The sequence below is a fragment of the Nicotiana tabacum genome, chromosome 5 (assembly GCF_000715075.1).
Source record: "Nicotiana tabacum cultivar K326 chromosome 5, ASM71507v2, whole genome shotgun sequence".
In the NCBI taxonomy this organism is placed as follows: domain Eukaryota; kingdom Viridiplantae; phylum Streptophyta; class Magnoliopsida; order Solanales; family Solanaceae; genus Nicotiana; species Nicotiana tabacum.
In genome coordinates, this window is record NC_134084.1 from 56,117,030 (window position 1) to 56,134,815 (window position 17,786).

The 17,786-nt window shown below is 43.4% G+C and overlaps 1 non-coding gene across 1 annotated transcript; it reads right to left on the reverse strand.

The window, feature by feature from the left end:
- Nucleotides 1–17,440: 17,440 nt before the first annotated feature.
- LOC142181370 (small nucleolar RNA R71) lies at nt 17,441–17,547 on the reverse strand. Its single transcript, XR_012710038.1, has one exon. It is a non-coding gene; the product is annotated as a small nucleolar RNA R71 (small nucleolar RNA).
- Nucleotides 17,548–17,786: the final 239 nt, after the last annotated feature.

Below are 17,786 nucleotides of genomic sequence, written 5' to 3' on the forward strand. Positions count from 1 at the left end.
CTAGTGTAACGACCCGGCCGGTTGTTTCATGAGTTACCGCTCCGTTTCCTTCATTTCTGCTTCTTATTGCCTTGTTCAGCTGTATTATGTGTTATCGAGTTAGTTGGTTCGGGTTCGGAGAGGTTTTGTTTAGGTTTGAGACACTTAGTCTCTTTTGAGTAGGCTTAAGTTGGAAGAAGTCAATCGGATATTGACTTATGTGAAAAGGGCTTGGATGTGAATTCCGATGGTTTGGATAGTTTCGGGAGGTGATTTGGGACTTAGGAGTGTGATCGAAACGTGTTTTGGAGGGCCGTAGTAGATTTAGGCTTGATGTCACGACTCCAGTTCGCCCTCCGTGAACTATCGTGACGGCACCTAGTCTCTATGACTAAGTAAGCCTAACAAATGCGGAAAAAAGAATAATTACGGAAAGAAAATAATTAAAAATCGAGATAACAAAATGAAACAGTGTTTAAGATGCCGCCTGACATATAACAGTAAAATAATCTCAACCTAACACTCCCAAAATCCGGAACCCCATGAATCACAAGCTAAGAGATACATAAAAAGCTCTAACTCCAGGAATGTCTATCAAAAGAAAAAATACAGAAGGTCTAGACTAGTACAGAAAATAGAAAGGAACTCCTCGGTCTGCGGATGCGGCAGATATAGCTCGAAGTCTCTACAAAAGCGCCTCACCTCAAAGATGATAAGACTGAGTGGAAGTACCTGAATCTGTACATGAAAAACATGCGCAGAAAGGGCACGAGTACACTACAGCGGTACTCAGTAAGTGAAGCCTAACCTCACGTAGTGACGAGGAAAGTCAGAGCCCTACTGAGATTAAATGAAATATAAGGTATAACAGTATAGAATGAGACAGTATAATTAAGTGCAACAGTAAGAAATAACGCAGAATAGAAAGAAGAATAGCAACTATAACAGAGACAAAATAATCACGGTGAGGAGTACAGCTCAACACAAAGATAACAACCGGGGATCTCACAGTATCTCGAGGATCTCTTAGTATCGTCAATATGTGTGTCGGGGATCTCTCAGTATCCCAAGGATCTCCTAGTATCCTCAATATATATGTTGGGGATCTTTCGGTATCCCAATGATCCCTTAGTATCCTCAATATGTGCTGGGGATCTCTTAGTATCCTGAACTACAGTCCAAATCAATATATATGTGCAGGGGATCTCTCGGGATATCGTCCCGTAGTCCCAAAGTAAACACGCAGCAACAACACGAACAATACTCAATTAAATTAAATTTCACACCAAGGTAAAACAGGTATTTTCTAACCTAGCATGCTTCACATAGTCCAAAAAGGCAGTTTGAGCAAATAAAACAATTAAATCAATTAGACATGATTCTCTAAGCTAACGGCAGGCTTAAATTGCAAGTAGATTAAACAGGAAGGGAAAATACAATTAAAGTTACTTAATGAAGATAGGATTTTCAACAATTAGCACAAGTACGCACTCGTCACCTCACGTATAAGGCATTTCAATTATCAACAATATCAAATCCTAAGAGGAGTTTCCCCCACACAAGGTTAGGCAAGCAACTTACCTCGAACCGGGTTAAAATTAACCCGAAACCACGTTCTTGCCACGAGTACTCGACTCCAAATGGCCCAAATCTATTCAATTCAATTGCATAATGTAAATATAACTTCAAGTAACTGATTCCACAAATAAATTCTAATCTAATATGCGAAATTAGGTAAAATTACCAAAATGCCCTCTGGGTCCACATCTCGGAATCGGGTAAAATTTACGGATTATAAACCCTCATTTACTCACGATTATAGCCATACCAAAATTATCCAAATCCAATGTAAAATCCCCAATCAAAACCCGAAAATTAGGTCTATAAACTTTTCCAAATTCTCTCCCAATTTCTCACCCCAAATCCGAAATTAGATGAAGAATTCATGTTTAGATTTATGAGTTATAAGCAAAAAGGAGTTAAGAATCATTACCCGCAAACTCCCTCCGAAAATCTCTCCAAAATTCGTCTCCTACCAAGATTCCAATTTAATTTTGTGATATAAACTCAAAACTCTCAATTTTGAAATTTAAGTTCTGCCCAGACGCGTTCTTCTTCGTGATTGCGAGACTACGTCACAAATGCGATGCACAAAATTCCACTGGCCAGCCTTTCTCTTTCGCGAACGCGATGCCCAAGTCGCGAATGCGATGACCATCCTCCCTCCTCCTATGCGAACGCGGGACCATCTTCGTGAACGCGTAGGTATAAGACCCCACAGCCTCGTGAACGGGGGAATACCTTTGCGAACGCGAAACATTAACCTCCACCAGTCCCAACTCCTCTTCACGAACACGAGACCCCACTCGTGAACGCGAAGAAGGAAACCAGCTGCAATTTTTTTCCTCCAATTTTCTAAGTTCCAAAAATGACCCGTTAACCATCCGAAATACACCCGAGGCCCTCGGGACCTCAACCAAACATGCCAACTAATCCTAAAACAGCATTCAAACTTGTTCCAATCTTCGGAACGCTTAAAACAACATCAAAACACCAATTTAACATCGGATTCAAGCCTAAAAACTCCAAAAACTCTCAAATTACGCTTTCGATTAAAAAGTCTATCAAACCTCACCCGAATGACCTGAAATTTTGTGCACACGTCACATTCAACACTACGGAGCTACTCCAACTTCCGGAATTCCATTCCGACCCTTAGATCAAAATCTCACTATCGAACCAGAAACTTCAAAAATTCAACTTTCGGCATTTCAAACCTAGATTAGCTACGGACCTTCAAAACACAATCCGAACATGCCCCTAAGCCCGAAATCACCCAATGGAGCTAACAAAATCGATGGAATTCCATTCCGAGGCCATCTTCATGTTGCTCCAACTACGGTCCAAATTCTAAAGCTTTAGCTCTCATTTAGGGATTAAGTGTCCCAAAATACTCTGAAACTCAAAACCAAACATCCCGGCGAATCAAAATAGAAGAAACAAACACAGGAAAAGCAGTTAATAGGGGACCGGGGCGTAAATTCTTAAAACGACCGGCCGGGTCATTACATCCTCCTACACTTAAACATTCATTCGTCCTCGAACGAGCATAGAGACATAGCTAAAGTAGTGAAAAGATGAGGGCAACGGCTGCGCATATCCTGCCCGGTCTCCCAGGTCGCCTCCTCGACCAGTTGACCTCGCCACTGAACCTTTACTAATGCAATGTTCTTTGACCTCAACTTTCAAACTTGCCTGTCCAATATCGCTACTGGCTCCTCAACATAAGATAGATCCATGTCCAACTGAACTGAACTGAAATCCAACACGTGCGACGGATCACCGTGATACCTCCAAAGCATCGAAAGCTCATAAGCAACCTCCCCAACGCACCGTAATATCTCAAAAGGGCCAATAAACCTTGGACTCAACTTCTCTTTCTTCCCAAATCTCATAACGCCCTTCATAGGCGAAACCCGAAGCAGAACTCGCTCTCCAACCATATAGGAAACATCACGAACCTTCCGGTCCGCGTAACTCTTCTGTTTGGACTAGGCTGTACGGAGTCTATCTTGAATCACCTTAACCTTCTCCAAAGCATCTTGAACCAAGTCTATGCCCAATAATCTAGCCTTACCCGACTCAAACCAACCCACCGGGGATCTACATCGCCTCCTATATAAAGTCTCATACGGTGCCATCTAGATGATGGACTGATAGTTGTTGTTGTAGGCAACTCCGCCAATGTCAAAAACTGATCCCAAGAATCTCCAAACTCAATCACACACGCACGGAGCATATGCTAAAGAATTTGAATAGTGCGCTCGGACTGTCCGTCTGTCTAAGGGTGAAATGTTGTACTCAACTCCACCTGAGTACCCAACTCATACTGTACGACCCTCTAGAACTGTGATGTGAACTGAGTACCTCTATCTAAAATGATGGAAACTGGAATACCATGCAGACGAACAATCTCCCGGATATAAATCTCCGCCAATCGCTCCGAAGAATTGGTAGTACACATAGGAATGAAGTGTGTGGACTTGGTCAGTTGATCCACAATCACCCAAATGGCATCAAACTTACTCAAAGTCTGTGGGAGCCCAACTACAAAGTCCATGGTGATCCGCTCCCACTTCCACTCCAGAATCTCTATTTGCTGAAGCAACCCACCCGGTCTTTGGTGCTCATACTTCACCTGCTGACAATTGAGGCACCGAGCTACAAACCCAACTATATCTTTCTTCATCCGCCTCCACCAATAGTGCTGCCTCAAATCATGGTACATCTTCGCAGGACCCGAATGAATGGAATACCGCGAACTATGGGCCTCCTCTAGGATCAACTCCCGAAGCCCATCAACATGGGGTACACAAATCTGACCCTGCATCCTCAATACCCCATCATCACCAATAGTTACATCTCTGGCATCACCGTGCGGAACCTTATCCTTGAGGACAAGCAAATGAGGGTCATCAAACTGATGCTCCCTGGTACGATCAAATAAGGAAGACCGATAAACCACGCAAGCTAGAACCCGACTGGGCTCTGAAAGATCCAATCTCACAAACTGGCTGGCTAAGGCCTGAACGTCCATCGCCATGGGCCTCTCTACTGCTGGTAAATAAGCCAAACTCCCCAAACTCTCTGCTCGGTGACTCAAAGTATCGGCCACCACATTGGCCTTGCCCGGGTGATATAAAATAGTGATATCATAGTCCTTCAGCAGCTCTAACTACCTCCTCTAGCTCAAATTAAGGTCCTTCTGCTTGAACAAATGTTGCAACTCCGGTGATCAGTATAAATCTCACAAGGCACATCGTACAAATAATGACGCCAGATCTTCAAGGCATAAACAATAGCAGCTAACTCGAGATCATGGACATGATAATTCTTCTCATGTACCTTCAATTGTCTAGATGCGTAGGCAATCACCCTACCATCCTGCATCAAACCGCTCCAAGGTCAATCCTCGAGGCATCACAATAGATAGTAGAAGACCTCAAACCTGTAGGCAATATCAAAACTAGGGTTGTAGTCAAAGCTGTCTTGAGATTCTGAAAGCTCGCCTCACACTCTTCCGTCTACTAGAACGGAGCACCCTTCTAGGTCAGCCTGGTCATAGGGGCTGCAATCGATGAAAACCCCTCAACAAAATGACGCTAGTAACCCGCCAAGACTACAAATCTCTGTAGCTGAGGATGGTCTGGGCCAACTCTGCACTACTTCCACTTTCTTCGGATCCACTTGAATACCCTCATTCGATATCACATGGCCTAAAAATGCCACGGAATCCAACCAAAACTCACATTTCAAGAACTTTGCATATAGCTTCTTTTCCCTCAAAGTCTGAAGCGCAGTCCTCAGGTGCTGCTCATGATCTTCCTGACTCCGGGAATACACCAGAATATCATCAATAAAAACAATGATGAACGAGTCAAGATATGGCCAGAACACACTGTGCATCACATGCATAAAGGTTGTTGGGGCATTGGTCAGCCCAAATGACATAACAAGGAACTCGTAATGACCATACCGAGTCCTGAAAGCAGTCTTCGGGATATCTGGCTCCCGAATCGTCAATTGATGGTAACCTGAGTGCAAGTCAATCTTAGAAAACACTTGTGCACCCTGAAGCTAGTCAAACAGATCATCAATATGAGGCAAAGGATAACGGTTCTTCACTGTAACTTTGTTCAACTGGAGATAATCAATACATATACGCATAGAACCATCTTTTTTATTCGCAAACAAGATAGGAGCACCCCAAGGTGATATACTGAGCCAAATAAAACCCTTATCAAGAAATTCATGTAACTGATCCTTCAACTCAGGAGGGGCCATACAATACGGAGGAATAGAAATGGGCTGAGTGCTCGGCAACATATTAATGCCAAAATCAATATCTCTATCGGGCGGCATGCTCGGAAGATCAGCTAGAAACACATCAGGAAAATCCCGTACTATTGGGACTAAATCAACTGTAAGGGTATCAATATTGACATCTTTCACATAAGCTAGATACATGTCACACCCCTTATCAACCATACGCTGAGCCTTAAGGAAAGAAATAACTCTACTGGAAGTATGATCTAAGGTACCATAGCCAGCATCACAGTTTTGGCGTGACAATCAAGAATAGCATAATGGGGTGACAACCAGTCCATGACCAAGATAACATAAAAATCTACCATGCTGAGTAATAATAAATCGGTTCTGGTCTCAAAACCACTAAGAGCAACCACACACGACCGATAAACGCGGTCCACAACAAGAGAATCTCCCACATGAGTATAAACATAAATAGGGGAACTCAAAGAATCCTGAGATACACTCAAATGCGGAGCAAAATAAGAAGACACATAAGAATAGGTGGAGCCTGGATCGAATAAAACCGATGCATCTCTATGACAAACCAGGACAATAACTGTGAGGACATAATCGGAGGCGATAGTCTTAGTATGAGCAGGAAGGGCATAATATCTGGCATTGCCTCCCCCTCTAGGCCGACCTCCACCTCTAACTGGCTGAGCAGGTGAGGTAGCAACTGGAGTTGTAACCGCAGCCTGAGAACTCTGCGGGCACGCTGTGGCTGAGAAGTCTGTGGAGGTGCACTCCTCCCAAGTCTAGGGCAATCCCTCACCATATGGCGTGTGTCACCACACTCAAAACAAGCCCTGGGAGGACGTAGTTATGACTAGCTCGGGCCAGGTCTGCCAAACTGACCTCTAAAAGCACCCCGCGCAGGAGGCGCACTAGATACTGGCAGTGCATAATAAGGCTTTTGAGGCCTAAGAGGAGCTGGAATACCACTGGCTGCTGGAAGATCTGAATGAATGGGGTGACTTATATAACCCCTACCATGACGAACTACAGCTGGAGCGCAGGCACTAGAATAATGGCCTGACTCTCAAGGCCTCTTGGCCTCCCTCTCCTCTCTATCCCTAGCATGCATACCCTCAATCCTCCTAGCAATGCTCACCATCTGCTGATAAAAAATATCCATCTCCAACTCACGAGCCATGCTAGACCTGATGCTGGGAATGAGCCCCTCAATAAACCGGCAAACCCTCTCGCAAACAGTAGAAACCAAGGCTAGGGCATGTCTAGCCAAGCTAGTGTAACGGATAACATACTCCGAGACAGTCATAGTACCCTGGCGCAAATGCTCAAACTCTGCGCGCCATGCGTCCCTGAGGCTCTGAGGAACATACTCCCTCAGGAACATATCTGAAAACTGAGTCCAAGCCAGGGAAGCAGCCTCATCCGGACTGTCTAACTCATAGGTGCGCCACCACTCATAGGCAGCTCCTTGAAGCTGGAAGGAAGTGAAGGAAACCCCACTAGATCTTGATATACCCATGGTACGGAGAATAGGGTAGCACTCATCTAGAAATCCCAGAGCATCATCTGATGCTAGACCACTGAATATGGGAGGCTTGTACTTCTTGAATCTCTCAAGCCTCAGCTGCTCATCCTTAGAAATTGCTACCCTGTCCTCGGGCTGATCTAGGACTGCAGGTTGTACAGGAATAATATTAACATGCACTCACTGCTCAGGAGTGCGAGCGGCGGGAGTTTGTGCTCCTCCCCCGGCCTGAGATGTAGCTGCAACAAGGGGAAGCAACCTTGCCTGAGCCAGAGTGGTGTACATGCTCATGAACTGCACAAGAGTCTCCTAGAGAGCTGGAGTAGTAGTGGTAGTAGGCGTATCAGGTGCATGGAATGCGTCTGGAACTACTAGTGGCACCTTGCGCGGGTGCTTTGGATGCACCGCGTGCTTGTCCTCGGCCTCTACCCCGGCCCCGACCTCTGACGGCTCTCGCAGGGGGTGCGGGTGCCTGATCATCTCTAGTAGCACGTGTCCTCACCATCAGTGAGAGAATAGAAGATAGAAGTTTAGAATTGTGACATCAAAAATCTCGTACGACAAGGAAATCAAATGAAGTGGAATTTTCCTAATAGTTACATAGCCTCTCATAGATAAGTACAAACGTCTCTGTACCGATCCGCGAGACTCTAATAAACCGGCTTGTGATTCATGACTCCTATGAACTTAGAGCTCTGATACCAACTTATCACGCCCCCAGTTCGCCCTGCGTGAACTATCGTGACGGCACCTAGTCTCTACAACTAGATAAGCCTAACAAATGCGGAAAAAAAATAATTGCATAAAGAAAATAATTAAAAACAGAGATAAAAAAATGAAACAGTGTTTAAGATGCTGCTTGGCATATAACAATACAAGAATCTCAATCTAACACTCCCAAAATCCGGAACCCCATAAATCACAAGCTAAGAGATACATAAAAAGCTCTAACTCCAGGAATGTCTATCAAAAGGAAAAATACTAAAGGCTAGACTAGTACAGAAAATAGAAAGGAACTCCTCGGTTTGCGGATGCGGAAGATATACCTCGAAGTCTCTACAAAAGCGCCTCGCCTCAAGGATGATAAGACTGAGTGGAAGTACCTGGATCTGTACATGAAAAACATGCACAGAAAGGGCATGAGTACACTACATCGGTACTCAGTAAGTGCCAAGCCTAACCTCGGGTAGTGACGAGGAAAGTCAGGGCCCTACTGAGATTAACTAAAATATAAGGTATAATAGTATAGAATGAGACAGTATAATTAAGTGCAACAGAAAGAAATAATGCAGAATAGAAAGAAGAACATCAACTATAATAGAGACAAAATAATCACGGTAAGGAGTACAGCTCAACACAGAGATAACAATCGGGGATCTCACAGTATCCCGAGGATCTCTTAGTATCCTCAATATGTGTGCCGGGGATCTCTTGGTATCCCGCACTATAGTCCAAATCAATATATATGTGCAAGGAATCTCTCGGGATACCGTCCCGTAGTCCCAAAGTAAACACGCAGCAATAACACGAAGAATACTCAATTAAATTAAATTTCACACCAAGGTAAAACAGGTATTTTCTAACCCAGCATGCTTCACATAGTCCAGATAAGGTAGTTTGAGAAAATAAAGCAATTAAATCAATTAGACATGACTCCCTAAGCTAACAGTAGGCTTAAATTGCAAGTAGATTAAACAGGAAGGGAAAATACAATTAAAGTTACTTAATGAAAATAGGATTTTCAATAATTAGCACAAGTACGCACTCATCACCTCATGTATAAGGCGTTTCAATTATCAACAATATCAAATCCTAAGAGGAGTTTCCCCCACACAAGGTTAGGCAAGCAACTTGCCTCGAACCGGCTCAAAATTAACCCGAAACCACGTTCTTGCCACGAGTACTCGACTCCAAATAGCCCAAATCTATTCAATTCAATTGCATAATATAAATATAACTTCAAGTAACTGATTCCACAAATAAATTCTAAGCTAATACGCAAAATAGGTAAAATGACCAAAATACCCTTGGGGCCCACATCTTGGGACCGGGTAAAATTTATAGATTATGAACCCTCATTCACTCACGATTCTAGCCATACTAAAATTATCCAAATCCAATGTCAAATCTCCAATCAAAACTCGAAAATTAGGTCTATGAACTTCCCCAATTTCTCACCCCAAATCCAAAATTAGATGATGAATTCATGTTTAGATTAATGAGTTATAAGAAAAAAGGAGTTAAGAATTATTACCCGCAAACTCCATCCGAAAATCTCTCCAAAATTCATCTCCTACCGAGCTCCCAATTTAATTTTGTGATATGAACTCAAAACCCTCAATTTTGAAATTTAAGTTCTGCCCAGACGCGTTCTTCTTCGCGAGCGCGAGACTACGTCGCGAATACGATGCACAAAGTTCGACTGGCCAGCCTTCCTCTTTCGCGAACACGATGCCCAAGTCGCGACCGCGATGGCCATCCTCCCTTCTCTTACGCGAACGCGGGACCATCTTCGTGAATGCGTAGGTATAAGACCCCACAGCCTCGCGAACGCGGGAATACCTTCACGAATGTGAATCATTAACCTCCACCAATCCCAGCTCCTCTTCGCAAACACGAGACCCCAATCACGAACGCAAAGAAGGAAACAAGAACTGACTGCTGCAATTGTTTTTCTACAATTCTCTAAGTTCCAAATATGACCCGTTGAGCATCCGAAATACACCCGAGGCCCCCGGGACCTCAACCAAACATGCCAACCAATCCTAAAATATCATTCAAACTTGTTCCAATCTTTGGAACGCTCAAAACAACATCAAAACACCGATTTAACTTCGGATTCAAGCCTAAGAACTCCAAAAACTCTCAAATTACGCTTTCGATCAGAAAGTCTATCAAACCTCGCCCGAATGACTTGAAATGTTGCACAAACATCACATTCAACACTACGGAGCTACTCCAACTTCTAGAATTCCATTCCGACCTTTAGATCAAAATCTCACTATCGAACCGGAAACTTCAAAAATTTAACTTTCGGCATTTCAAGTCTAGATTAGCTACGGACCTCCAAAACACAATCCGACTACGCCCCTAAGCCTTAAATCACCCAACGGAGCTAACAAAACCGACGGAATTCCATTTTGAGGCCGTCTTCACACTGCTCCAACTACGGTCCAAATTCTAAAGCTTTAACTCTCATTTAGGAACTAAGTGTCCCAAAACACTCCAAAACTCAAAACTAAACATCCCAGTGAATCAAAATAGCAGAAACAAATACGGGGAAAGTAGTTAATAGAGGATCGGGCGTCAATTCTTAAAACGACCAGCCAAGTCGTTACACTTGAATTGGCGAAATTGGAATTTTGGCGTTTTCCGGTTGGAAGATGAGATTTTGTTATAGGGGTCAGAATGGAAATACTGGAATTGCAGTAGGTCCGTTGTATCATTTGGGATATGTGCACAAAATTTCAGGTCATTCGGACGTTGTTTGATAGACTTTTTGATCAAAAGCGGAATTCGAAAGATTTTTGGAACCTTACGCTTGAATCCGATGTTATTTGGTTGATTCGATATTGTTTGAGGTGTTTTGAAGATTGGTATAAGTTTAGATAGTGGTATATGACTTGTTAAGGCTTTTGGTTGAAGTCCTGGGAGCCTCAGGGTGATTTCGGATGGTTGATGGGAGATTTTGGAGTTGTGTTTAGCAGCTGAAGTTTATTGTTGCTGTCATAATGGCACCTGCAGTTGGGAGGCCGCAGGTGCGATGCCCGCAGAAGCGAAAGGCAAGCCACAGATATGGCCAAGAGAAAGGTCAGTCGAAGCTGCAGAAGTGCACATCTGGGTGCACCTGCGATGGAGCAGGTGCGAGAGAGTGACCGCAGGTGTAGTCCTGAGGATTTTAAGTCATTTTTGCAGGTGCGCACCTGGGACCGCAGGTGCGACCATTTAACCGCAGGTGCAGTTTTGCTGGTCCAAAAAGTATATAAACCCTCTTTCGCAATTTTCAGCCTTTCTTCACCATTTTTAAATCGATTTTGGAGCTTTTGGAGGGATTTTGAAGAGGGAATCCAAGGGAACTTCATTGAGGTAAGATTTTTGAACATAAAACTTGTTCCTATGGTGTTATTTCATTGATTAGGCTTGAAATTTATGGAAATTTGTGGGTAATATTGAAGGAACTAGGGCTTGAGATTGGAGACCTTTGATTAAGGGTTGGAGAGGTCATTTGTTGTCAGATTTTGGCACTTTTGATATGAATGAACTCGTGGGGGAATAAGGATTTCATTAATGTAAATTTTGTCGGATTCCAAGATGTGGGCCCGAGGGTCGGGTTTGGTAAATTTCGGGATTTGTGTTGTAATTTGATTATTTTCGAGTGGGCATTATTCCCTTAGCATGTTTTGATGATTATATACTGATTTTGGTTAGATTTGGAGCATCCAGAGGCCGATTCGAGAGGCAAGGGCATCACAGGCTAGAGTTTGGACCGGATAGAGGTTAGTAATGATTGTAAATGTTGTCTTGAGGGTATGAAACCCCGGATTTCACATTGTTGTGCTACTATGAGGTGATGCACATGCTAGATGATGAGCGTGGGGTCGTGCACCATTGGGGATTGTGACTTAGTCCATCCCATATGATTGTTTAACCGCGTATTTGATTGGAAACTATTTGCCATCGTCATGTTTTGGGTTGAATGCCATATTTGGGCCTCGTGCCAACTATTTTAGACACTTAGGAGAATTTTACTACTATTCTTCACTATTTTCACTTCATATTTGTACTCAATCATGTTGTATTCTACTGTTTTCATAACATAGCCATATTTACTCCATTTTGACATCTTACATGATATTTTGGGCTGAGCATCATATTTTTACTGTGCCCGGGTGGCTTTGAGAGATTTCTGACTGAGTGAGGCCGAGGGCCTGTGTTGTGAGGTTATTATAGGATCGGGCTACGTAGCGTAGCAGTATTGTACGGATTCATGATTATGAGGCAGAGATCCTGAGTTGTTACGCCACAAGGTGGCTTGATATGAGGCCGAGAGCCGGTTTGATTATGCCACGAGATGGCTTGTTATTGTGTTTGGGCTGTAAGGGGGCCTCTTAGAGTTTGTACACCCCCAGTGAGCACGAGTACCCAGTGTGAGACGTGATATAGCCTCAGGGGCTGATGTTGTTCCGTGTTATTTCCCGAGGAGCTGATATGAGTGATTAAGAGATAGCCCAAGGGGCTAATTCTGTTGGTATTTTGCCCGAGGGGCTAATTTTATGTGTCTATCTTCTCTCACTGCTTTTCATTCACTCGTTTAAACTGCTAAAAGATATTTTAAAGAGGTTTTTATTGAACTAAGGTGTTTCTATGAGCTTTTACTGTTTTATTACATTGTTCTGGTTTTATACTACCTATTTGTAGCATTTTGGTGTGTTTTACGTGTTTTTCTTATCGCTCAGCTGCCTTTACTTTTATTACTTACTGAGTTGGTGTACTCACATTACTCCCTGCACCCTCTATACAGATTCGGGAGTCTCGAGCCACACTAGCGAGGGCTGATTTGCTTCCACCGCAGGCCTATTCGGAGTTGACTAGGTAGCTGATTGGCGTTCGCAGCCCAGTGCTTCTCCTTCCTATCTTTACTTTCCTTGTACTAGCTTTTTACTAGACTGTGTAGTCTTTTCATACTCTTAGACTGATGTTTAGATGCTCATGATTGGTGATACCCCGATGTCAGGCTATGTTTGTTTCCATATTTTTCTATTCTAATCTATGTTTTGTGATCTATTAATGACTTAAAATGAATTATTATAAACTGTTTAATTGGTTTAGGGGTTTGTGTTTACTGGGCTTGTTTCATAATAGGCACCATCACGACCGGGTCCGGTTTAGGGTCTTGACAAGTTGGTATCAGAGCCCAGGTTACATAGGTCTCACGAGTCATGAGCAGGTTTGGTAGAGTCTCGTGAATCGGTACAGAGATGTCTGTATTTATCCTCGGGAGGCTGCAGAACCTTTAGGAAAACATCATATTCTTGAAATTCTTGTTGTTCGAATTTGTTGATCCGAGTACTAAACTTCTGTTATTCTATTCTCTCATAGATGGTGAGGACACGTGCTACCAGTCAGGATGGACGATCGCCAGTACCACTAGTTGGGGCCATTAGAGGCCGAAGATGCAATCGAGGTCATGGTAGGGGCAGGGGTATAGCCTACAGATCCACCAGCCGCCCCAGTTTAGGATCAGGTCCTAGTTGTGGACGCTTCAGTAGCACCAGCTCAGGCACCAGCTGTGCCCATTGTGATTCCGGGTCTTCAGGAGGCCTTGGCCCAGATTCTATCAGTATTCACTGGCCTAGCTTAGGCGGTCTTAGTTACTACAGCCACAGCTACTTTTCAAGCGGGGGGAGGCACTTAGACTCCTATCGCTCGCATACTTGAGCAGGTCGTATAGGGACTTCAGACACTGGAGGCACCTCCAGCCCAGCTGGTTGCAGCTATTCAGGACTATATAGCTCCTGATATACCAGAGGACGAGTATGCCAAGGGTTTCTTGGACAAGTATTAGAGGATTCTTTGTACAGTGGGTATTCTGGAGACCAGTGAGGTCACTTTCACTACTTTTCAGTTTTCTGGAGTTGCATTCACTTAGTGGGAGGCTTATGAGAGGTATAGGCATGTTGGTGCAACACCCCTTACCTGGCAACAGTTCTCTGTTCTCTTTTTGGAGAAGTATGTGCCACAGTCTCGCAGATAGGAGCTGCACAGATAGTTCGAGTGGTTGCATTAGGGAGATATAACTGTGACGCAGTATGAGATGAGGTTCTCGGAGTTAGCTCGTCATGCGTTTTGGTTGGTTCCTACGGAGAGAGAGAGAGAGAGGATTAGGAGGTTCGTTGATGGCCTCACATATCAGCTTTGTATTCTCATGAATAGGGAGAGGGTGTTTGGTGCTACTTTTGAGGATGTTGTTGACATTGATCGTGAGATTGAGTCAGTTCGTCACTAGGAGCGAGATGAGAGGGAGGCCAAGAGGCCTTGGGGATCTGGTAGTTATGATGGTGCTCCTTCGAGGGGTTAGTTTTAGCACGTCAGAGGTCATCCATTCAGGCATGCTCAGTCAGCTCGCCCAAGTTATCGTAGGGCAACATTGGGTCATGGTTCTCATAGTTCTCAACAGGGCCAGTCATCACTCAGTTCCCTTCTGGCCTAGAGCTCATCCCGTGCTCCGTCAGTTCAGGGCTCTTTTATGCCAGGTGCATCTGCTAGTCATTTTGGTGTTAGAGGTTCCCTTCAGTCCCCGTCTCTAGCATCGGAGAGTTGCTATGAGTGTGGAGAGTTGGAACATATGTGGAGACAGTGTCCTCGTCGTCTTGGGGTTCATCTCAGCAGAGGAGTCAGCCATCGGCTTCAGCGCCAGTTACTTCACCACCACCCACCCACCCAACTAGGGGTGATGGTCAGTCAACTAGGGGTTGCCCTAGAGGGGGAGGTCGATCAAGTGGCGGTCAAGCCTATTTCTATGCACTCCTAGCTAGACCCGATGCTATTGCCTCAGATGTTGTGATTACAGATATTGTCTTAGTCTGTCGCAGAGATGCCTCTGTGTTATTTGATCATGTTTCCACTTTTTCATATGTGTCATCATATTTTGCTCGTTATTTGGATACGCCCTATGAGTCTCTTATTTCATCTATTCGTGTATCTACTCTGGTGGGCGATACTATTATTGTGGACCGTGTGTACCGGTTGTGTGTGGTGACTATTGGGAGTCTAAAGACCCGAGTGGACCTGTTATTGCTTTGTATAGTGGACTTTTATGTGATATTGGGCATGGATTGGCTATCTCCATGTCGTGCTATTTTGGACTGTCATGCTAAGACAATGACATTGGCTATGCCGGGTGTGCCACGGATTGAGTGGCGAGGTTTGACTGATTTTGTCCCTAGTAGGGTGATTTCGTTCTTGAAGGCCCAGCGTATGGTTGGGAAGGGTTGTATTTCTTACTTAGCCTTTGTGAGGGATGTTGGTGCAGAGACTCCTAGTATTGATTCTATTCCTGTTGTGAAGGATTTTACCGATGTGTTTCCTGCAGACCTGCCAGGCATGTTGATAATAGGTGAATTGGACTATAATTAGGCCCTAAAAAACCACCTTCTTGTATAGTTTTTGTGGTAAAAAGTGATAACAAAATGCTCTGATTAGTGCTTTTCATGCTTTGTAGGCCATATACAATAAAAGAAGTCTATGGAGTACTTTTGCGATCAATTATGGAGAAAAAGAGGCCAATCGTACAATATCCGCTAAGTGCACCACGTGAAGGCAGCAAAAACCAGAACTGGAGATGGACTGTTGCGGTCCCGGCGTAACCACGGTCGGACCGCGACAGAAGGCTGTTGCGAATTCTGAGAGGCTAGTTGGTCGCGGTCCTGGCGTAACCGCGGTAGGACCGCGATAGGAAGCGAAAAATTGAGGGATTAAAGTGCAAAATACGGGAATTTTAGCCCAAAACCCTATATTAAACAATAGAACTCGTCCAATGGAGGCATGTAATGTTTTAGAAAGTACTTTGGCAAGAGAAACAAGTGTGAGAGATCATCCAAAACATCATATTTTCTTCTTCTCTTTATTTTTCTTGCAATTTTGATCAAGAATATTTTCATAATTTATTTACCCATTGTCATGAGTAGCTAAATATTTTGTCTAGGGTTTTGATGGAACCTATTGAAGGATGAACTTCTTGAGTATGTTAATATAGTTTGCCAGTTTAATCTCTATTTGTTTAACTACGTGTTTGTTGTAGTTAATTGACAGGATCCTCAATTAGTTGTGCCAATTTAGTATGCATAACTCGGGAGAGAGTGCATATTTAGGTAATTGTTGAACAATATCACTCCCAAAGTATAAGAGGGATCTATAACTGCGGGTTTAAAGGCGGGATTAGGGATAACGAAGTCTTGGGTGTAATCTAAAGTGAATTGTAATAAACAAAGCCAACTAGCGTATCTCGGGAGAGTGCATCTAGTAAATTATCGTGATTACTCGGGAGAGATTCAGGGTAAAAAGAGTGTTCATGGTTGAAAGAGATGTGTAGGTAAATCTATATGAAACATAAATAGAAGGGATTCCATCAATAGGGAAAATCACTACCTTGGAACCTTCTCATTATTGTTCACAACTTAAGCTTATTTAGTTTACAATTGTTTATTGACTTTCAATCTTAGTTATTAAATATACCATCAACTGTTATTCACAACGTTTGGGGAAGTTGATTCTAAAGAATTTAGTAAGTCCAACGAAAGTAATTGATAGGTTAATTCTCTGTGGATTCGACTCTGGGCATAAATACTCAGGTTATATTTGCAACGTCCGCATTGTCCTTTTATAAGGCATAGTTGGGCGTGATCAAATTTTGGTTCCGTTGCCGGGGAATTTAACGGTGTTATCAATTACAATTGAAAGAAGTACAAAAATTCTTATGTAGCCATTTTTTTTCTATACCCAATTTTTACATTGAAATTTTAACGTTTGTTGACTTGGTTGCACAGGTACATGCCTAGAAATTCATCGAGATCTGGTGAAGTATTTGAAGCATTATCAGATCCCGAGAAAGTTTTCAAAGCCTTGAATCGGGCTAATCGGAAAAATAAACAACAACCAACAACTGCACAATTCGAAGCAGTCATGGGGGATCACGACGAAAACCTAGCGGTACCAATAGTGCTAGAGGCTGCTCTCTATGACTGGGCACAACCCACAATTGAAAATTTGTCCACAACCATTGTAGTTCCGCAGATACAGACTGAATCATTCCAAATTATGAATAACATGTTGTACTTGTTGCAGAACAAGGGACTATTTTCGGGGTCGCAAATTGAAGATCCTCAGCAGCACTTGAAGAACTTCCTCTCTATCTGCAAAATGTAAAGGCAGCCCAACGTAACTCCTGAAGCAATCAAGTTGTTATTGTTTCCATTCTCAGTGACAGGAGCTGGCCAGACTTGTCTAAACTCACTTCCCATAATTTCTATAACAACATGGGATGAGTTAGTCAGGCAATTCCATAACAAGTTCCACCCACCCAATAAAGCTGCTCAACAAATTGATGAAATTTTGAGTTTTAAACAGAGACCAATGGAGACACTGCATGAAACATGGGAGCGCTTTAAAGGGATGCTAGTTATATGCCCGTACCATGGTATTCCAAATCTGATGTTGGGGCAGCGGTTTTACATGGGATTGTCAGATAGCGTGAAGAACATTGTTGATGCTTCAGCTGGTAGAGCATTTTTGAGCAAAACATGGAGAGAAGGCCAGAGTCTGCTTGACAAGATGGCACAAAATTCGGGATGGACAACCAGGAATGCACCTATCACTCCAGTGGTTCACTCAGTGCCCTTAGATCCATCCAACTATATGGCTGAAAATATGGCCATCTTAT